The sequence below is a fragment of the Scyliorhinus canicula genome, chromosome 17, assembly GCF_902713615.1.
Source record: "Scyliorhinus canicula chromosome 17, sScyCan1.1, whole genome shotgun sequence".
NCBI lineage: Eukaryota > Metazoa > Chordata > Chondrichthyes > Carcharhiniformes > Scyliorhinidae > Scyliorhinus > Scyliorhinus canicula.
In genome coordinates, this window is record NC_052162.1 from 28,737,549 (window position 1) to 28,763,199 (window position 25,651).

At 45.9% G+C, this 25,651-nt stretch overlaps 1 protein-coding gene across 2 annotated transcripts in view; it reads left to right on the top strand.

Moving 5' to 3' along the window:
* Window positions 1–25,651, top strand: part of LOC119952389 (serine/threonine-protein kinase PAK 3) — a 264,771-nt gene that overhangs the window by 80,666 nt on the left and 158,454 nt on the right. Inside the window, exon 2 of one of the 2 annotated variants that reach the window (XM_038776100.1) lies at window positions 6,539–6,609. The exons of the other annotated variant lie outside the window; for it this stretch is intronic. The gene's annotated coding sequence lies outside the window, so the exon portion shown is untranslated. The remainder of the gene's footprint in view (window positions 1–6,538; window positions 6,610–25,651) is intronic. 2 annotated transcript variants of the gene reach the window in all.

Below are 25,651 nucleotides of genomic sequence, written 5' to 3' on the forward strand. Positions count from 1 at the left end.
TAGCCAACCCACATGACGACAGCTGTTCAAGAAGCAGCACGCGGGCCATGAAGGAGTTTTTTCTCTGCTGAGTGGCTTTAACTAGAGGCTGTCAAGAATTTCCTGTGTAAACCCGACTTTTGTCCCTTACTATTCCACTATCTTTAATGTGTGCCTATACAATTAATTTTATCAGTACCAATACGGCAACACTGTCTGTTTCATTTCAGTGACTGCAAAGGACCAAACAAATTAGTTTTTAAGCATGATTTTTAATCATCATGACTGAACATAGTGCAAAAGTATGTGTAGATGCTGCAGACAAAATTACTTTTTATTTTCTAGTGAAGGACGAGACTAGTTTGGATACAGCAGATATCATTGTGGTTGCAGAATGTGCATCCATTCACATATTGCCATATGACCTGAGCATCGGTTCTGATATTCAATGTGGGGGCGGCTGCTGGAAATTACTCCGGCCTGGCTACAGACACGGCATGTAAGAACAGTCAAAGAATCTTTGTTAATAAACAGTTGAAGTTATCACCTGTATCATCACCTGCCTCACAGCGCCAGGGACCCGGATTCAATTCCAGCCTTGGGTGACTGTAATGTTTGTATGTAATAACAATAATCTTTATTAGTATCACAAGTAGGCTTACATTAACACTGCAATGAAGTTACTGTGAAAATCCCCTAGTCGCCACATTCCAGCGCCTGTTCAGATACACTGAGGGAGAATTCAGAATATACAATTCACCTAACAGCACGTCATTCAGGACTTGTGGGAGGAAACAGAAAACAGAGAGCAGGCAAAAATGGGTCCTTTTTGTTGGCAAGATGTGACAAGTGGATTGCCACAGGAATCAGTGCTAGACCTCAACTATTTGCAATTTATATTAATGACTTGGATGAAGGGGCTGAAGGGGTTGCTAAACTTAACCGAATGTATGGTTGCTAAACGTACTGATGACACAAAGTTAGGAAAGTAAATTGTGAAGAGGACCATAGGGCTCGTACCAGCTTTTTAATTGGTAATGGGTTGAAGGTTTATGGAGAACGGGCAAGACGGTGGAGTTAAGGACAGGATAAGATCAGCCATGATCGAATGGCAGAGCAAACTCGATGGGCCAATTGGCCTAATTCTGTTCCCATATCTTATGAACTTATAACTTAGATACCACACTGGGTCCTTTAGCATTGGATTAATCCTTTGATTACGCCGCATACTGTTATAGCTATTATGGCATAATGCAACAGGAGAATGCTAATGTTGTTAACACTGAGCAAAACTAATGATTGGTTAAATTGTATAATGTCTTGCCACGAGATCAGATTATGCAGAGACAACACTTAAGTTTATATGAAAAGCTTGTGAATTTCAATGTATAATTTGATCAATTTTAAGTCGCAGGTAGGAATGTGACCATTGACAGGCTGGCCAATCCGGAAGCTGGAGGGTAGATGGTTTTATCATTGTTTAATGAGCATGCTGCTGGAAGACCTCTTTGCTAAAATGGCCTGAAAGTTTCCAGACAGTGGCTGCACAGCCATTAAATTCAGGGATGAGGAAGCACTGCCTGGGACCACAAGGATTGGTCTGGGTGCCAGAGAAATAACCACTGCCTGTCTGCTCAAGCTTTCAGTTGGTTGATGTTGCATTATCCAACAATGTTTTTCCAGGAAGTCTTATCAGTGCCAAATTGCAGTACAGTGTGAGGGCCAAACCCAAGCTTCTGTAACGTTCAGCCACCTTTTGCATTCTTATCAGCTTCCAGCTTTAACTCTGGAATGAGAATGGCACATACTTGTTTAACTTCACCGTCCTCTGGTCAGTGTTGGGCCGTGCTCTGCATCATAGTGACACAGCATTGAAATGGTGCAAGAAATTAAATTACCTGGCTGGACAGTTTTTTTTTAATGTGTTTTGTGCGACGCTGGCCTGGCCAGGCCAAGATTTTTTGCCCATCCCTAATTGTACTTGGAAGGTGGGCCAATGCAGGTCATGTGCTGTAGGTACGCCCACCGTGCTGTTAGGAAGGGAGTTACACGATTTGACCCAGTGACAATGAAGGAAGGGTGATAAAGTCCCCAAGCCAGGGTGGTGTGTGGCTTGGAGGGGAACTTGCAGCTGGTGTTGTTTGTGCCTTCTAGACAGTAGAGATTGCAGGTTTGAAAGGTGCTGTTGAAGAAGCCTTGGCGGGTTGCTGCAGTGCATCTTATAGATTGTACACACTTCTGCCGCTGTGTTTGGATGGTGGAGGGAGTGAATGGTGGAGATGGTGGATGGAGTGCCAGTCAAGCAGACTGGTTTGTCTTGGATGTGGCCGAGCTTCCTGAGTATTGTTGGAGCTACACTCACTCACCCAGGCATACAGAGATTATTCCATCAAACCTCTGACTTGAGCCTTGTAGATGGTGGGCAGGCTTTGGGAAGTCAGGAGGTGAGTTACCCATTGTAGAATTCCCGACCTCTGACCTGCTTTTTCTGTAGTATTTATATGACCAGTCCAGTTCAATTCCTGTCAATAGTAACCTGGCAGAATGTTGATCATAATAATGCCATTGAATGTCAAGGGGAGATGGTTAGATTCTCTCTTGATGGAAATTGTCATTGCCTGACACTTGTGTGTGGCCAATGGAGATACCTCGGGGAAAGAGTCTATTTAGCCATTCACGTCTTTCAAAGAGTTACCCAATGAATCATACTTGTCTACTTTTCCATTTTTCATTTGATTGCCTCTGTGAAGTACTTTAGGATGTTTTGTGCATTAAAGGTGCTTCATAATGCAAGCTTTTGGAGCAAATCTTTCTGTTTTACTTTTGAGCAGTAGCTTTTTTTTCTGTAGAGCAAGTTATTTTTAGTAGCAATGTTTTCCATTAAATCTGGTTTCATTACATGCAGTGAAATAAATCATTTCTACTGGCCTTGATTACACAAGTAAATATCTTTCTTTCAATAATAAATGTGCTGAGAAATTGCTTGTGCAAAAGGATCGTAAACAATTCACTGTTGAGAAATCTAAAGGCGGAGATTTATTTTGTATGCTTCTAGTTCGTGTGTTTGATAAAAGCATTAGTAAGATCTTTTTACGATGTCCTAATCGTAGCAGTTGTCAGCCGTGGCTCAGTCAGTAGCACTATTGTGTCTGAGCCAGATGGTTGGAGGTCCGAGACCCATTCCCTGACTCAAACACAAAAATGCAACATGTGGCCCTCCAAAGCAGTACTGAGGAAGTGATGAACTTTCAGAGGTGCTGTCTTCTGATTGAGACCTTAAACCGCGGCTCTGTCTGCCCTTTTCGGTGGCCATAAAAGATCCAACTGTATTAACCGCTGGTGTCCTGCTCAATATTCATCCCTCAATCAATATCGCAAACAGGTTATCTGGTCGTCAACTCATTGCTGTATGTTGGATCCTACTGTGCACAAATTGGCTGCCTTGTTTCTCACTTACGACAGCATTATGTAGCTAATGGATGTCCTGTGCTTGCGAAAGATGCTGTAGAAATGCTAACTTTTTTTAAAAACTGTGTAATTAATAAATATAGGCCATTAAACACTGGTCTAAATTTAAAATTTGGAGCATGGAATAGCTTGCACTAAAAATCAGACTCCTTAGCTCTGCTTTCTTGAGCTGTTCCGCTGTTTGGATGTTGATGTCTTCGGTCCAGACAGACTTTACAGCAACATTCATTGCCCCGTGTTTATTTAGCCATTTTAAATTCAGGGCCAAAGGGAAATGGTGCAGCGTCGCGACTGCAGAGGAAAATTGGATTTGCCCCAATAAAGTGCAGCCATTCACGCACTGAAATGTGCCTCTGCACCCGGCCAATAATTCAGCGCCATGTATCTAAGAGATATGGTTCGATCCTGTGTGCTTTCAATTACAGCAGATGGCGGAAAGCTGCAATGAAGTGAGAAAATGCTAGACATACTCAGCAGGTCAGGCAGCATCTGTTTATAGAGAAATGCAACTGGATGGAAGGATCTGATTCCAAATGGCAACTTAACATTTTTAATACGAGTTAATATGGTTGGTTAAACCTGAGGGTGACTTATTTGTTTGTAAAAATTGTAAGCCATAGATTTATTTAAGAGTCTTTTTTTCCCCCAGTCTTGTTCAGGTGTTGCCTCCTGGAGTCTGGTGTCAGTGACTGAGCATAATTGCAAGTCCGTTAACAAAGCTCGTACACAGTCTGGCCAATGGGATCAGACTGCGGGTTGTTGCAATTATGCAGTCACAGCATGCTTCTACAAATGAGAATGTTAGGGAAAGGCTGAGGAGGAGCAGGCGGCTTCTGGCTAATACTGTGTGGAAGAGAGCAACTCACAGTGTATATTTAGAAAAAGAACAGTGACCCAAGCACTGACCCCCGGGAGATGCCACTGCATTCTCCAGTCTAAAATTGGTGACCCTCTCCGCTTTTCCTTCCAAAGCGAATTTTGTACCTATTTTGCCACTACCCCTTTACTCCCATAGGCTTCTGTTTCACAAATCTGTCTATTATGTGACACTAATTAATTATTGTCACCTTTTAATTATTATGCAAATAATCAACGACCTTCAGCAACCATCTCCATCTACTTTAGAAAAGAGTTAAATCACATTTGCCAGGAATGATTTGCCTTCAACTGGGCAGCACGGTAGACAGCGGTTAGCACTGTGGCTTCACAGCGCCAGGGTCCCGGGTTCGATTCCCGGCTGGGTCATTGTCTGTGCGGAGTCTGCACGTTCTCCCTGTGTCTGCGTGGGTTTCTTCTGCGTGCTCCGGTTTCCTCCCACTAGTCCCGAAAGATGTACTGTTAGGTGAATTGGACATTCTGAATTCTCCCTCTGTGTACCCGAACAGGTTCCGGAATGTGGCGACGAGGGGCTTTTCACAGCAACTTCATTGCAATGTCAGCCTACTTGTGACAATAAAGATTATTATTATAACTGTTGTTTATTAATTTATTTTTCAAGTGAAAACTAATTTGTCCTGGATTATGACAACTAGGGGTTTTCCCAGCAGTGACATTAGGCTGACTGATCTGTCATTACCAGGTTTATCCCTCTTCCATTTCTTTTTCAACTCAGACAGAATATTTGCAACCTGAGGAGAATTTAATTATTGCGACCAGAATCTCCAGCATTCTTTTTTATTTTATTCATTCATGGAATGACAACAGCGCAGGCAAGGTCAGCATTTGCTCATCCCTAATTGCCCTTGAACTGAGTGGCTTGCTTGGCCAATCCAGAGAGCAGTTAAGAGTCAACTTTATGACTCACGACTATGTGGTGAGCAGTCACACGTACCATGTGAGCAGTCACATGGTGCTTTGTTTTTGGCCTCTTTTTGCCTGGTGTATGGGCTACGTTTTGGAGGAAATCGTATGGAATAAGACCCCCTCGTACGAGTAATGTCTGGTAAATATAACACAAGGCAGACGCCAGGCAAGGGATCATCATCAGACTCAGAAGTTCCTCGCGCCTCAGCAGAGGGGAGCATGGCAGGGGCTTCTGCTGTGTCATTGGCCCCTCAGTGTATGACTGAGGCGTTGGTTATTGCGGGGCTTTGGCTCCAATTCGGGTGGCCTTGGACAAGATGGACTGGCGGATAGAAGGGGTGACGATACAGAAGGTGGAGATGGTTCTCTCTGACCATAGTGATGGGTTTGCCTTCCTGGAGGCAAAGGTGGCGTTGTTGGCTGAGGAGCATAGAGTGCTAAAGGCCAAGATTGACAATCCAGAGAACTGCTCCAGATGCCAAAACCTAAAGGGCGTTGGGCTGCCGGAGGGTCTGGAGGGCTCAAACACCACGGACTCTATGTCCAAGATGTTGGGAAATTAGTGGGGGAGGGGGTATTTCCGACCCCTCCTGGATTGGACTGGTCCATCGGTTGCTGTGGCAGAAGCCCAGATCCGGGGAGCCATCATAGGTGATCATAGTCAGGTTTCATCGATATCTGGATACGGAGGGGGTCCTGAGGTGAGTGAAGGACCATTGAGACTGGGAGGGCCCCCTCTCCCAGGCAGGGTCTGAGGCTGGGGGAACGTAAAATTGAATGGGCGGGATTCTATCTGTCCAAACCCAGATGCAATTTAATGCTTGGACTGGCATGGCCTTGGGCAGGAAACCCACCCGTTCACCTATTTAGGTCCTTAAGTAGCCACTTAATGGCCACAAGGGCTTTTTCCCCATCCAGTCTCAATTTTTAGGCTGCTTGAGGGCAAGTAGGGTGGGAAACAGAGAAAAAACATTTTTCCTTCTCAGACTGCAGCACCTCTTCTGGGCACTGCAGCGTGTACCTGGATGGGACTTCCTTCCAAGGGAGTTTAGTCCATTGCCAATCAACCCTCAAGTGAACATTGAATGGCAGTGGGCTTTGGAGAGTCAGTGGTAGTGCGTTATGCGAGCACTGATCACTCGCCATCATTAAAATTCCACCCAAAGCATCTGTTCAGCAGTAGCACTGCCATTTCAATATCATCGCATGTGTGTTATTTTTCTGATCCTTTAGTGGCTGTATCCCTGTTTCCCTTGTTAATTTTCTTCCCTTTCCTCCTCTCTTGAAGATGTCGACTCCTTGCTGGGATATAGTTCCGCACAATTAGAATTAAGAAGCAGCAAAGGATGCGTGCCTCAGGTAAGTAGAGCCCCTCTGACAACAGCGCAGTAGCAGGATGCATTGTACAGAGATCAGACAAAGGAAAAAGTATGATAAGGGGAGATTTTAATTTTCACACAGAGTGGGGAATGCACAAGCACTCGAGACATAAAGGCAATGAGTTTTCAGAGTCCAGAGCAATTTTCTGAAACTTTGGCCTTCAATTTAATCCACTGGTTTGGTTAAAAATCAGGAATGCGCAACCCAAACACAATCCTACCCTTTTAAATTCTAACATCCAGAAGCCAGGCCTTTAATGAGGCTGCTACAACTGGCAGGTGGGAGCCCAGTTTGGATTCCAAAGATACATCGCGACGACAGAACTGTGATGTAAATGTGACTGGAAATGAGGGGAAGACAGAGCTGGTGGCCGCTTGGTAGCAGATCAAAGGTGCAAGGTAGTGACTTCCTAAGTGCTGAAGAGCTACTCTTTTATCACCCCCGGTGGACCAGGAAACCCCCTGCACCAGCTCCCCAGGTTTTACGTGGAAACCTTCAATCTCTCCCAGCACAGCACAGACCACTGCCCTAAAGCTCTCTTCCCAGTGTTGACCATGCCCCACCAGTACACTTCTCCAACCTCGCCAAACATCTCCTCTTCGCCAGCCAGCCCAACACAATCCCGACCGCGGTCTGGAGCTGACACGGAGACCTTGCAATTTGTCCCCACGGCTCCACAGCCATGGCTTCCTTCCAATTGTATTTCTTCCTGGAAATTTGATTAGCTGCTGGGTGGGAGGCAGTGCAGCAGTTCTTGTTAGAATTGGCAGGGGCAGCGAGCCTCTATGCTCAAGGGGTTCTTTGATTGTGGCCTTTCCCGTTTCTTCCCCCTACCTGCAGTTAATATCGGAGCCAAAATGTTGAATTCAGACTAGAATTTGTAATGAGTAAAGAGCAAGGCCTTTCATCCCCGGACTGTGTGCACAGAGACGGGAGAATTGCTGGCTCTGTGAACCCGACCTTTAAAAATGTCCACCCTTAGCTCAGAGATTTGGTTACAGGGTGGGGATGCTGGCATAATAGAAATCTGGGTGGGCAGCCCTGGAATGAGTGCAGGGGCTTCTGGGTGCAGTGATGGGCTGGGTGGAAGGTTGGCTTCTGTTCTCGGGTACTCTGTTTAAATAAAAAATTATGAAACAAAAAACTTCACACCAGCCCTCACCCTTAATTCCCCCTCACTCCCCACCACACTCCCTATGTCCCATCTATACCAACACCTCACCATCCTATGTCAACTCATGCTAAACCATATCTCCATCCATGCACTTATCCCCTCCATGTCAACTCCCCTTGTATCTTTGAACACTTCTCTGACAGTCACTTGACAGCTGGACACTTCTTTGAATTTGAGTGTAAAAGGTGCCTAATCATGTTCGCATGGCGTCCCAGGGCCCTCGCCAAAGGGCTATTCAGATTAGTCCACGAAGGTCAGACCTCCTCTTAACTGCCCTAATCTGAACGCTCTGGGTTTCACACTCTTGGCCTACCTGAATCTTACTTCCAAGGAGGCAGTCGTGATTTAAGTGGCCAGCTGCCTCTGTGAATCGTGCATGTGCAAACCATCCAACTCCAGTCTCACCCCTATGAAGATGGGAAATTTCAGGGAGTCATTTAGAAATTTCACCCATTTCCAGGATTTTTGCCACGATGGATGGAGAGCTGCACCATTATAGTGAAAATCTGGGCCCCAGAATTGATTAAAAATCAGCAGTTAAGAGAGCATATTGCAAACAACGAACATAATGGGCAGGATTCTTTGGGCTTCCAGTCGCCTGTTTCTCAGCGGCAGGAGGCGTGGCACTGTTCGCTGGTGGTGCCATTCTCTGGTCCCGTTGGGATTTCCCATTGAAACCACCCCACGTTGCCGGGAAACCCGTGGGCTGCTGACCAGATCAGCAAATCCCACGCCGCCAGCAAGCAGTCAGGTAAATCCAGGCAACCAGGTAGAATTTAACTTCAGGTTTGAGAAGGGTGAAAGAGCACACTCATTTTAAACTTATGGCTGACTTTAAAGGAATGAGACATAACGAGAACATGTTAAACTAGGCGGAGCTTTTAATAGTTATAGCATTTTTTAAAAAATCTGTGGGAGATTTAGCACAATGTAAGGTCAATACACACCCCTAAAGTTCCACTAATGCAATCAAGCAACCATGCTCAACATATGAGGCCAGATGCAGTTTAAAGATGAAGGAAGTGGTTTACACAATGTTACGATCCCAGTTGATGTTATAACTGGATGAGAAGTTTTGAGAATGAACCCTGGCTCAAAAGACAGTAATTTATTTTATTAAACATGGAGGAATAGAGTCATTGGACTGCTCATTAGTTTTAACAAGAAGAAGCATGTATTCAACATGAAGAAATTGGGTTATGATGCAGTGCGCCTTTATTCCCCTGACCCCACCCCCTGCTTAGTTTAACAATTGCACACAGGTTTTAGGATTAACACGGATTATAAAGTATATCTTAATCTACAATGGTCTCATTAACACAAAGTCCCTTTTAAGCATGCAAGGTGACTGCGGACATATACACTCTCCACTCTGAATCCTAAATGAATGTTTGTGGATGTCTTCTCAGAATCCCCCCAGGTAATTGTCAGTGAGAATTTCCAAACTCCACTCCCAAAAACATGCTTTAAAATCTTCTTTCATAGTTATGCTTTCCCTCAGCAGTTTGAATGCTGAAATCCAGACCAGGTTTTCCAAACGACACTTTTAAACAAAGTTTCTCCTCCACTTTTAATGGCGTATCCAGTCCAGGATTTTACACTACCCACTTTTAGGTTTCCTTTGCCTCAGCTGTTTTTACACAAGCTCCTAGTTCCAGTCACCGATTTCCATAGTTATTTCAATTCACGTTCCATAGAATTATAGAATTTACAGTGCAGAAGGAGGCCATTCGGCCCACAGAGTCTGCACCGGCTCTTGGAAAGAGTACCCTACTTAACCCCATATCTCCACCCTATCCCCGTAACCTTGCAACCCCATCTCACCTAAGGGCAATTTGGCATGGCCAATCCACGTAACCTGCACATCTTTGGACTGTGGGAGGAAACCGGAGCACCCGGAGGAACCCACGCAGACACGGGGAGAATGTGCAGACTCCACACAGACAGGGACCCACAGTGGAATTGAACCTGGCGCTGTGAAGCCCACAGGCTGTAGTAAAATGTCACAATCTTGAAAATCACTTCAGATATCTTTCTGATGTCTCAGCCTTCTTCGCAGCTCTGTCTGTCTTTACTGAACAGTTCTCTGCTCTTGTGCCTTTAACCTCAGGCTTCTTGAAAACTTCTCCTCATTTCTCAAGTTTTCTTTAGTATTCAGATCTCTGCACTTGTTTTCTCAACCATTACTCCAGCGTATGACTTTTCTTCTAGCCAAACTGAGATATTTCCTCTCTAGCTTTCTAAACCAACTGCTTCTAGCAGACCTATGGGAGCTTCCTTCTCTTTCACTACCTATCTTCAATTGCAATCTAATTAGCTAACTAAAACATCAAAGCTTCTCCACCTTATAAGGTCTCAAATGTTATGTTGCCACTGGTTTATTTATTCTTCACACCTTGGCCCTCTCTAAGTGCAATAAAAACACAGTTGGAACTTTACCAATTCCCACTCTTACTAACACCTTTGTCCAGCATGAATCTAACTATAGCTTTTACCCTTCCAGGCACAGAAACATTACATTAAACCCACTTAAACCTGAACCTTATTTTTAATGTTTACCAAGACAAATATAAATCCCTTAAACTAAGGGCAGCACGGTAGCATTGTGGATAGCACAATCGCTTCACAGCTCCAGGGTCCCAGGTTCGATTCCGGCTTGGGTCATTGTCTGTGTGGAGTCTGCACATCCTCCCCGTGTGTGCGTGGGTTTCCTCCGGGTGCTCCGGTTTCCTCCCACAGTCCAAAGATGTGCAGGTTAGGTGGATTGCCATGATAAATTGCCCTTAGTGTCTCTTAGTGTTGGATGGGGTTGCTGGGTTGTGGGGATAGGGTGGAGGTGTTAACCTTGGGTGGGGTGCTCTTTGCGGGAGCCGGTGCAGACTCGATGGGCCGAGTGGCCTCCTTCTGCACTGTAAATTCTATGAAAATCTATGAAAACTACCTTTGTTTGCCCAGCAATATGGCAAGAAAAGTGCCAATGCAGCAGACTGGGAGAATGTAGAAAGCAGCAACAAGGCATCAAAAGCAGCACAAAGGAGAATGATTCAAAATGTTGCAAGTGATATAAAGGCCAATGGTAAAAGCTTTGGGAAATGTATGAAGAACAAGAGAGTGGTTAAGAGAGGTGTGGGGCCTATTAAAACACACACAGCTGACATTATCATTTGAGAGCTGGATAAAGGTAGATTTATTAAACAAGTACTTTATATCTGTTTTCACAGAGAAGCAGGGTAAAATACCAGTGATAGAACAGAATCTAAAAAAATCAAAGGGTGGAATTTATGTGATTCAAAACAAAATGCGAATAGTGAAAACAATTCGACATATAATAGCTAAATCTCGATGGAGCATCTGATGTAGTGGCTTTCCAACCCCGGGTGTTAAAAGAAACAAGTGAGGAAAATGGAAAAGCATCAGTCGTAATCTTTTAAAATTCTCTGGATTCAGGAATTGTGTCATTGGGTTGGAAGTATTCAAGTGTCACTTGTTTAAATGAGTGAAATGATGTAACGTAGTGTTGAATAGGGCACAGCTACTAAATCTGTCATTGGAGATATAGGGCAGGATTTTTATTCTGATATGGGGGCACACCACTGGACCGTGTGACTGTTTGTTTACTGGCACTAGCCCCCCCCCCCCCGGGTTTGGGACCTGGTTGGCTTCGGGCCTGAACTGCTACCTGCCTCCAATGGGCAAGTGGCTGCTTAAACTAATTAAGATGCCACTTGTTCAGAGGCCAATTGGAAAATTTCCCATTGGCCTATGGGGCTCCGGCAGCATTGGCAGCAAAGGGGGCCAGCACTCAGGGATGCGTTTGAAGCATTTCTCCCTCGACCAAGGCACAGCGGCAGCTGTGGAGGTTTCCCCCTCCACAACGTGCGACTGCCGTTCCTCTTCAGCTGCTTGCAGGAGCCTCTCATTTCCAATCATTCTTTTTCTCACTCTTGGTCTACAACCCTCTAATCTTCTTTCAAGCACCCCTTACAGTAAGTTCTCATGCCTTAAAATATGGCCAATCCAACCTTTTTACCCTTAATGATATTCACTGACAATCCTACTCCTTCACCATCCTGAGAACTTCTTTTTTGTTTTTTTATAAATTTAGTGTACCCAATTCATTTTTTTTCCAATTAAGGGGAAATTTTGTGTGGCCAATCCACCTACTCTGCGCATTGTTGGGTTGTGGGGTCGAAACCCCGCAAACACGGGGAGAATGTGCAAACTCCAAACGGACAGTGACCCAGAGCCGGGATCGAACCTGGGACCTCGGCGCCGTGAGGCTGCAAGGCTAACCCACTGCACCACCGTGCTGCCCATCCTGAGAACTTCTTCATTGCTCTCGTTTTCTCTCCAATCCTCTTCCTGAACCATATTTCACAATTTTCTAAACTTTGGATGTCCACTTTTCTCAAGGTCTGCAATCTGGATTTAACGTTGCCTATTGTGGTCAGGCCCACTTAATCACGGAAGAGGCCAATATCAGTATATCTATGCTGGGAAAACCTCTCATAATTACATCTGAGGCTGGAAGAGGCCCAAATCAGAAATGCGCCCACTGGTGGTGGGATGTCAATGGCTCAATATTGAGCTATTGACACCAATTATCTCTCAGTCCAACAAAATGGAGTGATGCAACTCCACTGCACCCACTCTCATGACCTCCTCCCCACAATCCCCATCAATGATCCCTGGTGCAGACTCTGGTGTACTATCCGCAACAAGCAGCTACCACTCCTGATGGGGCTACGAGCAATGGAAACCTGCCCGTCTCTGGCCAGCTGTGCTCAGTGGGCAGGATTTCCAACTTTGGGGTTCAAATTCCTGGGGAAGGCCTGATAGTGGCCAGTTAAGAGCCTGATGAAGATTTTATTCCATCAGGCCTCCTCCCTTGAAAGTGAAATGAGTTTCCCACTGTTTGAAAACGTCGGCATACAAACATGCCAGGTCCCAAACCTCCAAAGCTGGAGATTAGGTATTGGTATTGTTTCCTTTGCAGGGCGAACCTTTGAATTCAAATTTCAGCGGCCCCTATAAGCTAATTAGGAGGGCGAGTAAGGTGACGTACCCAAAGATACTCCAGGTCAGAGGAAGAAGGAGTGATTATACCACATAAATATGTCGAAGAAATATCATAGGGAAGAAGAAGAGAGGAAGTTTTGTGAGGGCCTCAAAACGAGTTGAAGGATAGAAAGAAATAACATTTATTTACAATAACATATATCCACAGCAGCAGCAACTCCTTGCTGCTCACTCTCCTCTCGCCGGTTCCAAACTGGCCAGCTTTATTTATGCAGGGAATCTGCTAATGATTTCTCCGCCCCCTCTCATTGGGGAAGCTCATACTCCCAAAGGATTGTGGGATTGCCATTAGTCCCCAGCCAGTGGTAAGCAGGCAGGTTATCACAGGAGGCAACCAGTGTGTCAGGAGGTAGATGTAGTGAAAGAGGACAGAGATAGTAAGAGTGAGGTCAAGGACTATCAAATACAGTAATACTAGAACAGTTAGATACTGAGTTTGCATACTTAGAAGAGCAACAAAAAGATCTCATTAGGCTACTGAAAAAGCAAATGATCTGCCGGGACATACGAGGGGACCACTACATTAACTGAACATAATGTAGAAGTAGGTGACTCCAACCCAATAAGGCAGCATCCATATTGACTGAACCCACAGAAACTAACTCAGATAGAAGCAGAAATCCAATATATGTTGGCAAATCATTTCATTGAGCTGAATAAGAGTCGCTGAAGTTTGCTGTTCGTGTTAGTACCTAAGCCGGATGGGATAACCTGGTTCTGTACAGACTGCCGGAAGGTGAATGCTATCATCAAAGTGGATTTGTATCTCATTCCCAGGCCGGAGGATTATATTGTTAGGATAGGCAATGCCTCATGCCTTTCAAAAATCGATTTGCCAAACAGGTATTGGCAGGTTCCTTTAATGCCCAGGACTAAAGAGATATCTACCTTTGTGACTCCAATGTAACTCCAAGAGGATTGTATCAGTGTAAAGTGATGCTGTTTGGATTTAAACATGCACCAGCTACATTTCAACGACTGATATATCAAGTAGTGACTCGGGTGCGCATCTGCATGGTTTATTCAGACGAGGTGGTAGTTTACAGGGACACATCGAAGAAGCACGTAGGGCAGTTGGAGGAGTTATTTAAACAATTGCAGTTGGCCAATTTAGTCATCACTTTGACCAAAAGTGAGGTTGCCAAAGCAAAAGTGATCTACCCAGGGCACGTAGTGGGTCAGGCATGAGTGATAGCCAAGGTAAGGGCGTTACTAGATTTCCCCATTCACAAAACAAAATGGGAGATTGAGGTTCATAGGCGTGTTCGGGTTCTATCGAAAGTTTGTACCTAACTATATTAACAAAGAAAGTACTCCAGCATTGAGAAGGAAGCATTGCTACTAGCCCTTCAGCACTTTGAAGTAAAAATGTAAAACTCAGAACACAAGATTGATCCATTGGAGTTTATTGTTGCAACCTTTCAATGTACAAATTGTGCATATTCCTGGAAAGGACAATATCATTGCAAATGGATTGTCACAAGTTTAAGTGCTGATAAGTGGCAGATATAAGAATTGGGGGAACTTAGGTAGTGGGAAAGGGAAGATGAATGGATGTGTGTTTTGTGACATATACCTTGTGATGAAATTTCCTTGCAAATAAAATTTCATCCCTCTAAGTGGGGAGGTATGTAAGAGTCCAACCTGTTTATTTATTTTTTTAAATTAGTTTTGTACCATGGAACCATAATCGGAATGTGCCTTCAAACAGAAGACTAAGTTAAAACAGCCTGCTTGCTAGGACAGTATGTTCCTGGCTTTGTATTTTGGTAAGGAAAAACAAACTCTTGCCTCTGAGTGAATCGTAGGATCCAGCTTTGGAGGGACTCTGTTCGATTGGTAAACTAGCAACCAGTGGATTGGCCAGGGACAGTGTTCTTCCTGACCACAATCAGTGCTTGGTTCCTGCGTGATGCCTTCTGAGAGAACTTAGCAGAAGTGTTTAGACCTTGGGAAGAAAAGGAACACACTTTCTCCCCCTCTCTCTTTTGCTTGCTGAAGTGAAAGAACGACTTTATTGTTCTAAAACCAGTGGGTGTCCGGCACATCTTTGCTGTAAACTTGAAATGATCCTGACTCTGCAGAGAAGGTAGACAATCTTGTGTTAAAGTTACAAACCTGGGGACTAGTTTACTAAGGACCTCTAATTTTAGCTGTATTGCGACTCCGGGTGAAGTGGGGCAGGAATTAACTATGCACTAGCCCAGGGTATTGTGATCGGCAGAACCAAACTGTTTACGATCTTCTTGTCCTTTTGACTCTCTAGTTTCAACCCACATTCTCTCTATCACAAAGACCACTGACGTGCACCTCCTGAAACATTGACCGCTCTTTTCCCCCTACTTCAGCCTGCCTGCTGCTTGAAATCTTGAAGTTTGTCACCACCAGAAGTACTATTCCAATGCATTATTAGCTGGCTTCCCACCTGTCATAAATGTCACATCATCTAAGACATTGCAGTCCACCCTCTTACCCCACCTCAATTCACACAATTCATTGATGACCTACATGTTGATCTCAGTTCATGGAGATTGAAGTTCTCATTCCTGTTTATAAATCCCTTTTTAGCCTTGGACATATCCATCAACTCTGTCCTCCTGCAATGTCTTTTCCTTTGATCCATCATTGGTAGATGTATGGTAAAGATAGATAGTTTTTTGAAGAATAAAGGGATTAAGGGTTATGGTGTTCGGGCCGGAAAGTGGAGCTGAGTCCACAAAAGATCAGCCATGATCTAATTGAATGGCGGAGCAGGCTCGAGGGGCCAGATGGCCTACTCCTGCTCCTAGTTCTTATGTTCTTATGTTCTTATGTGCCTTCAACCTGGTAGATGTGCCTTCAACTACCTTCGCTCTGGTATTCCTTCCATGAGCTCCCCTACTTCATAAAGTCCACGGCCGGGATTCTCCGAGCCCGCGACAGATTGGAGAATCGGCGGGTGCGTGGGAAATTTCTGCCACGCCGGGCCGCGGTGCTGGTCAGGGGCTGCTGAAATAGGCCCCCGCGGGATTCTCCGCGGGTGATGGGCCGAACTCCTGCCGAGTCCCGCCGGCGTGATTCAAACCTGGTACCACCCAGCAGGAGCTCGGACCCGTGGCCACTATGGATGTCCTGGTTTGGGAGGGGAGGGGGGCAATCTGACTCCGGGTGGGGTGGGGGGGGGCCTCCACAGGGTCCAGGCCCATGATCGGGGCCTTCTGAATGGCAGGCGGGCGTGATCTGGAGGGGGCCTACCTCCTTCCGCTGTTAGGTCCTCGAGACGGCAACCACGTGCATACGCGGACCCGCGCCGGCCGTGCAGGGTCACCTTTTGGCGCCTGAGCGGTATGCAGCACTCCGGCGCCGTCCTAGCCCCCTAAAAACCAGTGAATTGCTGGGCCAGGAGGCCCGTTGACGTCGGCGTCCACCGCTCCGGTGTTTACGCCGGCGTCAACACTTGGCTGGGATTTTGGAGAATCCCGGCACTTATTTGCCCAAACATTTGGTCAAAGTATTTGGCTCCATACCCATTACTTTTATTCCATCTCTGTAAATTGCTTTGGTTTTCCTATGTTAAGAGGGTCTAGAAATGCAAGTTTTTGCTGGTGTCAGAGAAGCCCTCAGGTTTTCTGGTGTCGAACCGATTGGGGCAATTTTGCTGTCATTTTAGAGTGCAAGAATGACTGGTCTTTTCCAGGTAACACAATCACATCCCGTATTAGAAAAAGGAACAAAAGTCCAGGAAAAGCAAAGGGCTGATGACTGAAAGAGAAGCCAAAGCTATAGGAACAACCTTTCATCAGCACAATGCTCATTTAATGAGAATATTAGAAATGACAGCACAGAATGAGATTTTTTGGCCCTCCACCTTCTCAACCTTGCCTCTGCCTGAGGTGCGGTGATCCTCAGGTTAAATCACCACCAGTCAGCTCTCCCCCTCAAAGTGAAAAGCAGCCCATGGTCATCCATGACTATGGCGACTTTACATTTACTTACTTCTGCTTGTGCTGGTGCTAATGGGCGTGATCTAATGGAAACATTCTGAAGTGTCATTTCAGGTTTGGCCGGAGTTTCCCACCGGCTCTGTTGGCAGGTTTCCCACTGCTGTCTAACCACACTTTGTCACTTTTGTGGGCCCTGGAGTTTCTCACTGGTTTAGGCCACATTGGGGCACAACTTTCCCAAAAGAGAACAAAGTCCCCGAGCAAGCGCATTTAGCCGCGTGTTTCTCTGCACTTGAAGTGCCGAGAAACACATGGTTATTCAACATACTCACTCTGAATAAGGGGCCTGATCGGGGAACGTGCACATAGCACATTTAAAAACGGCATCCCGATCTCCGAGGCCCCCAACTCCCCCAGCCCGAACGCAATATGGGAGGGTTCCCTCCCTCTTCTCTCCACCCCCCCCCCCCAACACTGGGCAATTGCGCTGGCAGAAAATGCCAGCTTGGCACTTGGCAGTGCCAGGTTGGCACCCAGGTGGCACTACCAGGGTGCCAGGCTGGCAGTACCAAGGTATCCCGGTGGCACCAGCAGTGCCAGGGGGCCATCCTGCCCAAAGGGCATGCAGCTGAGGGCCACCGATCCCTTTGGAGACCCCCATGAGTGCCGTTCTGTCTGGTTTTACCCCAGACCTCCCAAGTGAAGACACCCCACTATGGGGTCCCTAAGGGCCCCACTTCTTCAGGCCCCCCACCCTGTACACCCTACCCCTTCCAGGACTACCACCCTCTCCAACCATCCAGGAGTTCTATCTACCTGCCCTGCACCCCCCACCCTTCATATCCCTCCTCCACCCTCCTTTCATGGGCATGTCCCCCTCATGCCCTGACCCTTGGCAGTGCCACCCTGGCATCAGGGCACCTGGGCGCGCTACTGCTGACATTGCAGTGCCACCTGGGCACCTTGGCAGTGGACCAAGGTGCCAGCATGGTAGTGCCAAGGTGCCCACATTCAAAGGCAAGGAGAAAGGACCATCCAACACTAACCCTGGCCACTAAGGGGCCTCCGATGGCCCGGGAGATCCCCCCGAGGGCCATTCTGGCTGGACCATGTTTGTGTAGGCCAGTAATGAATGGTGCCCAGCTGAGGCCTTCCTGGGGATGCGGGTGGATCCCGGGAGGCTGGTAGATCTTGGGTAAATATACTTAAAGAGGGTTAAATCCTACTTAAGCGCGTGTGGCCTGGTTGCGCTGCCTTGCAGGACTTGGATAGATCCCGCAAGGCATTGTGCCTGCCGGGAAGCCCGTGGACACCTCACCCGGAATCTACCGGCCATGTCTCACTCCGGGATGGGTGCAACGTGGTCGGTAGATCAGCTCAATACTTCAGCTTTACCTTTGGTTCTTTAGAGCCTTCAGATGTATTTTTTTTACAAATTTGTTAATACAAGTTTAATAAGTTTCTGTAAACATGTAATTGAAACCAACTTGTGAAAACATGTTGGTGAGAAATTGCACTTGTTTCCTGCTTGCATAGATCTCTCTCTCTCTTTGTCTTCTTGATAATGATCTAATCTATGCAAATAAGAGCAAAACTGACAATTTCCTTGTGAAATAGCAATGATGCAAACAGAGCAGGTCTGCCTTTTCTAATACATTGACATTGAGAGCACTGGCTTATTCCAGTGTTAACCATAGACCAACTGTAAAACAAATTATATGTGCCACCCTTAATCTTCAAGGGACACAGAGCTCCGCAGTAGATTGGGAGAACTGCTGCAGACATATCAATCCCATTGTTAGCAGATAAAGCAGGAGAGTGTCCCACAGGGTTAGTAAAGGGACGGTTGATGATCTTACTGCACGTTTAGTATAGAAGAAAATGGCAGCACCTCAACTTGTGTACAAAGATTAACCCTTCCCGCAACCTCCGACCAAGAAGCTATTCAGGTATTTTACTTACGCAGGCAGAGCATCTGCGACAATATGAACGTGTTACAATAATCATTCTGCAGCATGTTAGTGGAGTTTTCCGAGGAGGCTGTTTCTGGTCAAAGGTTGTTATTCATAGCCCAGACCATCCATTCTCTGGGGGGGGGGTACCAGATGCGCTGGGGTTTCCCAGGAGGTTTTCACACAAGGACTGTGCGTGAATTGTTCCTGACCCCCTTCCCTGAATACCCGTCCCCAAACCCTCCTGCCCACTTGCCTTCTTTCCTGCTAATGGCGCCAAAAGGGCCATGTCTTAATGGCCCCCGATGCTGTGGTGTTGCAGAGGAAGAATGCTGGAGCTGCTTCAGTGCATGGGGAAAAAACCTGGAGCTGCTGCACTGCACAGGAAGAACGCTGGAGCAACTGTGCTGCAGGGACAGGCATTGATAGCTGCACTGCATGGGAAGGATGCTTGAGCCGCTGCCCTGCATGGTGTCATGCAAGAGTACCTTTAAGAAATGGGTGTTTATTACTACAGTGATGCCAGAGAGTGGGTGGAGCTGGGCTGTCTGTCAGCTTTTTACTTTCGTTTTAGGCTGTTTGCTGCAGGGTGTGTTTTAGTTTCTTTAGTTTTTTTATGGATGTTAAAAGAAAAGCTTAAAGGATTACTTAGTGTTGTATTCTTTGGGGGTTGTATTTGAATTAATGGTTGTTAAGATGTTCACTGTACGTTTTAAAAAGGTTAACTTGAGTTCATAGAATAAACATTGTTTTGCTTTACAAAATACTTTTCTATTTCTGCTCTACCACACCTGTAGAGTGGCCGTGTGCTCCCCATACCACAATCTATTTAAAGTTGTGGGTCAGGTGAACTCCATGATACACTTTGGGGTTCTCTAAACCCTGGCCCATTACAATGGGAAGGACACTGGACCTACTGCGCTGCATGGGAAGGATGGTGGAGCAACTGTGCTGCACAGGATGGACAGTGGAGCTGCTGCGATGTACGGGAAGAACATGAGCTGGTGCGCTGGATGGTAAGGACACTGGAGCTACCGCGCTGCATGAGAGGAACATGGGAGCCGCTGCGCTGCATGGGGAGGACGCTTGAGCTACTGCGACGCACGGGAAGACGCTGGAGCTGCTGCACTGGATGGAAAGGCCACTGGAGCTGCACTGGATGGGAAGGATGCAAGAGCTGGTGTGCTGCATATTTCCCACCAGGCCCGGGTCATTGGTCTGGGTAAGAAATGTGCACCTCCCGATTTTGGTATAAAGGGAGCGGAGTGACAATACCAATGTTGATTGTCACTCCATGGAGTTTCTGTACCCTATTCAATTCAGTGATGCAGGAACAGGAATAGACCATTGAGCCTGTTCTGCCAATCTTTCAAATCATGACTGATGTGTACTTCAGAATTACTGTAAAATGCTGACTGTAATGAACTCTTATTGGCTGGCCAATTGGAGTATGAGCTCCCTCAATGATAGCTCATTGAGGGGGCCCATATAATCACCTGTGTAGGCTTTGTGAGCCAGTCTTAAGTTGACTGGACTGCTAGCAGCACAGTTTGTAGCTGCTCCTGTAATATCGTTATTGTAAATAAATATTGGTGTGGTGACGGAACTCCTGCCTCCTGTGGATTACTACACTGACTATGGTGGGTTTCCACCCAGGCTGAAGTTACTACCTGGGCCTGATGATGCCATCAGACCTTGATTAGCTTATGTGAATTAGGACATTGTTGGCTTTGGGAGCTGGCTTAGCTGCCTGTCCAGAATTATCTGTTGGAAATGGAAATATCTGGGTGACTTTCCCATAAGCACAATGACTGTGCACCTTGGTTTTTGCTGGGCGATACAGTTACATCCTCAAGTTAGTGAATCTGTGTTATGATCAGGAGAGAAGGGACAGTCTTTTTGAATCAAGCAGGCTTTGTGGAGTTGAGACTGCTTACCTAGCCCGGCTGGTGGAGATCTGATCAGTTGATGTCAAGATAGCAATCTGCTTGCAAAGGCTGATGTGTAATATTAAACTGTCAAAAAGTCCAGAAGCTTGGGACATGTCACTCTCTTCTACCACAATGACTTCAAAAGGGATGTATATCCAGCATCTAGAATTGGCTATGGTTTCAGGACTAATAATGTCTCAGTCATTAGTTGTTGATAAGAGTTGTCCTCGACATTGAGGGCCTGGCAATGGGGAAGCCATTGTCTTGGCAGATCCACTGACTCGGCTAGCAAGATTGGCTTATCAAATTTGGGGGCAGCAGGGTAGCATGGTGGTTAGCATAAATGCTTCACAGCTCCAGGGTCCCAGGTTCGATTCCCGGCTGGGTCACTGTCTGTGTGGAGTCTGCACGTCCTCCCCCTGTGTGCGTGGGTTTCCTCCGGGTGCTCCGGTTTCCTCCCACAGTCCAAAGATGTGCGGGTTAGGTGGATTGGCCATGCTAAATTGCCCGTAGTGTCCTAATAAAAGTAAGGTTAAGGGGGGGGGTTGTTGGGGTACGGGTATAGGGTGGATACGTGGGTTTGAGTAGGGTGATTATGGCTCGGCACAACATTGAGGGCCGAAGGGCCTGTTCTGTGCTGTACTGTTCTATGTTCTATGTTCTACATGCAAACAACATCATGTAGTTTTCTTTGAAATTGGTCTGAACAGTCACATGTGACAATGAGTCGCCTCAAGACTCCTCAACGACTCCCCCTTGGACTGATCTGTTCCCTGGAAGAACAGTATTCACGACGACCTATGCTGCTTTTGCTCATGTATTTGCTTTGTTTGGCCCCTTGTTCCCCAGTGTAACCAATCACTGTTTGTTGATGTAGCATTTGTCAATGTTCTCTGTTGATTATTCTCTTTGTCTACAATGTACATACTTGTGCGTTCCCTCGGCCGCAGAAAAATACTTGTCACTGGACTTCGGTACATGTGACAATAAATTACATCAAAATCAAAAATCAAATCAAAAGTCTGTTAGTAGCACTCTAGGCATAACGAGGTTCAATGTTACAGAAAGAGAGCAAATTATTCTTTTTGTCCCTGAAATTCCTGGGGATAGCTCCCAGACAGGTGACCAACCCTGTGATCAGGTGACGAGTAGCAGGCCTCTTAATTTTCTTTGTTCAGCAAAGAAAGTTCATTTAAAATAAAAATAGTAATAAGGATTACATTTTAAAATACAGTGTTGAGTTTCTTTCCCGTGTCGTAGGAACCCAACATCTGCAGTTTAGTGCAAAGCAGGCTTGTGGATTTGGCATATAGAAGGCAAACTTTTTCATGTGCCAACTGGACTTGGTTCATGTAATTCAATTTAATTTATAATGTATATACTTTAAGCTTCATAAAGGCATGCTTTTCTTTTAAATAAAAACGAAATGGACAGTTAGTGGCTGAATGTAGCAAACGGATACCGAAGTACACAGATAAGATGGTGCCTATAGTTTCACCTAAGTATGGTGAGAGGCGGGAGCGGGAGGGGGGGGGGGCGCTGCGGGGTAGCGGTGTCGATTGAAGCATGCAGCAAATTGGCCTCTGCTCTTCTAAAAAAGGAGGGGGAGAAAAATCAGTTCTCGCTGGAAAGTCAGTGAACAGACGTTTATGTGAAAACATAGCCTTTGAGGTGTTCACGGTAAACGCGGTGAGGAAATCATAACTTCTGAGTGATGAATGAGGACTTGGATGAAGCTGGAGAATGACCAGACTGTGTGGAGTCACACACTTATTGTGATCAAACTCCTCTCTGGATATAACATCATCGACAACCATTTGTATAGCATGTTAGAAGTAGAAACATGCCTCAAACCGTTTAACTGAGGCGTAATCTAAATAAATCCTTTTTGAAAAATAAACTGACAGTGCTTTAGCCCTCACAATCCGACACACAGACCGAGAGCAGAGCTTAACTCAGATTGGCAAATATCCCTTCCTCCTGGCAGCTCTCTTTTCAATAGCTACTCCATGACTTAACCACCGCTTTCTCAGGGGGACTAACGATGAGCAGTAAATTCCAATCTTGCCAACAATGCTCACATTTGTGCAAATTTTTAAAAAAACGCTAACTCTCCATTGAGGCAATATCATAGGGCTAGATTTTCCCTTGGGCTCCATGATCCTGAAGTGAGGATCAAATGGGAATCCCGGGTTCACGCTTGCCGGAGGCCAGATTTTCTGGGGCTATTTTCCAGGAGACGGCTGTGGTGCTCAATGATTCAATTGTTCTGTGTTTGATTATGCTAAACCTGTTTACTATTGATGTCACTGTGTTTGATTAGCTAAGCCTGGTATGGTGACTCAGAGACGTAAACTGACAACACAGAAGCTAGAGCTGAAGCATGCTGTTGACGTTTTAAAGCATTGCATGAAAGCTCTGTAAAACGAGTCATTGTACGCTTAGTAATTAGTGTCACTTCTGCATAGATATATAAAATAGACAACAGTGACCCATTAAGGAAAATGGGGAGGCTCTCCCCACTTTTGGCTTTGACGCAGGGCTGGCAGGTTGAAAGCTTCAGCAGTCTAACCATCAGAGGTAGGTGCTGCTGAGGCAGGTCAGGTATGGCAAAGGCACCTCAAAATGGAAGTAGCGACACAGTGAGTCAGACCCTTCAGGAGAGGGAAGAAAGATTTCTCGGAAAATACAATTTAAGAAAAAACTATGGATGTGTTAAGTTTCTAAGATGGGGCAGCACGATAGCGCAGTGGTAGCACTGCAGTCAGACGGCGCCAAGGTCCCAGGTTCGATCCCAGCTCTGGGTCACTGCCCGTGTGGAGTTTGCACATTCTCCCCGTGTCTGCGTGGGTTTTGCCCCCACAACCCAAAGATGTGCAGGGTAGGTGGATTGGCCACGCTAAATTGTCCCTTAATTGGAAAAAGTGAATTGGATACTCTAAATTTTTTTTTTAAGTTCTAAGAAGATGTTAAAAGGTCACTTATAGGTCACAGTTCTACCTTTTGTCGTCTCTCTTCTGGAATGGCATCTTGTACGTTTGGGCCGCAGGTGCAGCCTGTTTTAATGACTCCCTCTTCCGAGCTTGTAGCCTCCAGCTCCGATTACCTACCCTCCCAACCCCAGCCTGTCAGAGGGAGGCCACCTCCATGGAGCTTGCACCCTCCCCACACAGCAGGGAGCCTCTTCGCTGCTGGGTGAGGTGGAAGGTTTACTCTTAATTGGAGCCTTAATTATTGAAATTGACTGCACACCTCCAGTGGGCAATTAATAGGCATCCCGGCCCACCTCTGGAGAAATTATCCAGGCAGCAGGAACATTTTGGGGAGGCTCCACTATTTTCCTGCCAACCCACCTCCCAGCCCATCACCACGGGGCTGGGAAAATTCAGCCCAAATGGCTTTGCTTGGTACATTAAACCTCTAATTCCAAGAAGGTAATTGAATTATTTATTGGGGTGGCTATAAAGTAGATCTGTGTATTCCTGAAGGGAGGGTTCGAACTACATGTGACCTTTTAATGTCTCCTTATAAACTTAACACATCGATAGATTTTTATCAAATAGTATTCCTATGTATATTTTATTAAAATTATTCCCCCCCCATCTTACCTGAAGGATCGGACTCACTGTGGTATGCTTCACAATGCTTAGACAATGACTGTCGGACAGTTCAACCGTCTGTGGCATTAGGGCCACGCCTGATCTCACAAACAATATTGTTGCATTTTTGAGGCAAAGTCACTGAGCAGCAGAGTGGAATGGGAATTCTGAACGATTCCTTTGCTTCCGTCCAGCTGAGGCAAGTGTCACAGCACAATTTTCCACTTCAGCTGAGATGCAGCCCAGTAGCCCTATATTATTTATTTCTTGTTTTTCCTATTTTCAGTTGCCGGCTTAAGAGTATCAGTTCTTATTGATGCAGCTTGCTGTGGTGATGGTGTTGGAAGCAGCAGCCATTGATGTGTTTCCAAAACCGCGGCAATGAGTTAGTGAATGAATCCATGTACAACTGCATCCCTGCAGCAGTGAGGTCACAGGGAGGAGACAACAGTTTCAAAGTTGTTCGCAGACGGTGAGTTTAGAGAATTGAAGGCTTAAGACTGTCCCTGAGAGCTGCAGATCAAATAAAGAGAAAGACGGTGCATTTCAAGGTGGCGTATAAAGAACAGGATTAGTAACAGTTGAGCTGGCTATGGACTAACTAGTTTTAATCCTACTTGTTTAATGGTTGTAGTTAGTTTGTATGTCATCCTGATTATCAGCGAAGCATTTTGTTCGCCTTGTTTGCAGTTTCAGATGTTTCTTCTTGGCCAGGTGGGCAAGCAGATGGTGCCCAATGTCAGATGAGCGGAAGCTGGGATAATATATATTTTTTTGCTGCTCTACTGCTGAAGGCATTGGGTACAGTTCATCATCTGCCACCCTGTGGCATGTCCACATGGTCATTCCTCACAGGTATCAGCCCAGGACGTCTCTGTGATCCGCTGCTTACGTCTGGGAGTTGAAAAGCAAAGCACAGGACATGTTTTCCCCACTGTATTCATTGGATTGCAATCACTAGGTTATGATTAATATTTACTGTACTTTTCCCTAGCCCAGTACATTGGAGGTTCTGACTTCTGTCCGGGTTGGAAACCAGCCTCGTCAATCAAAATGCATTTCCCATTTTTTCCCTGCAGCCTGCTGTGTGGCCCAAGCACCCTCTCTGCTTGCATTTCCCCGAGGCACTAATGTTGAGACTGGTCATTTAGTCAGTGAAGAATGGATGCAGACCTGTATCGTCTACCTGTAATATATGTTTAGTATCGTGCCAGTGTCTGAGCATTGGAAAATTATGCACATCATTGTCAGTGATGACAAGCAACCTAATTCCCATAACTAGCAGCTTCCACTCCAATTCTGCATAGCAGTTCAGTGTAAGACTTGGTTCCAATGTTCTCTGTGAGCTGGGTGGCCGCACAGT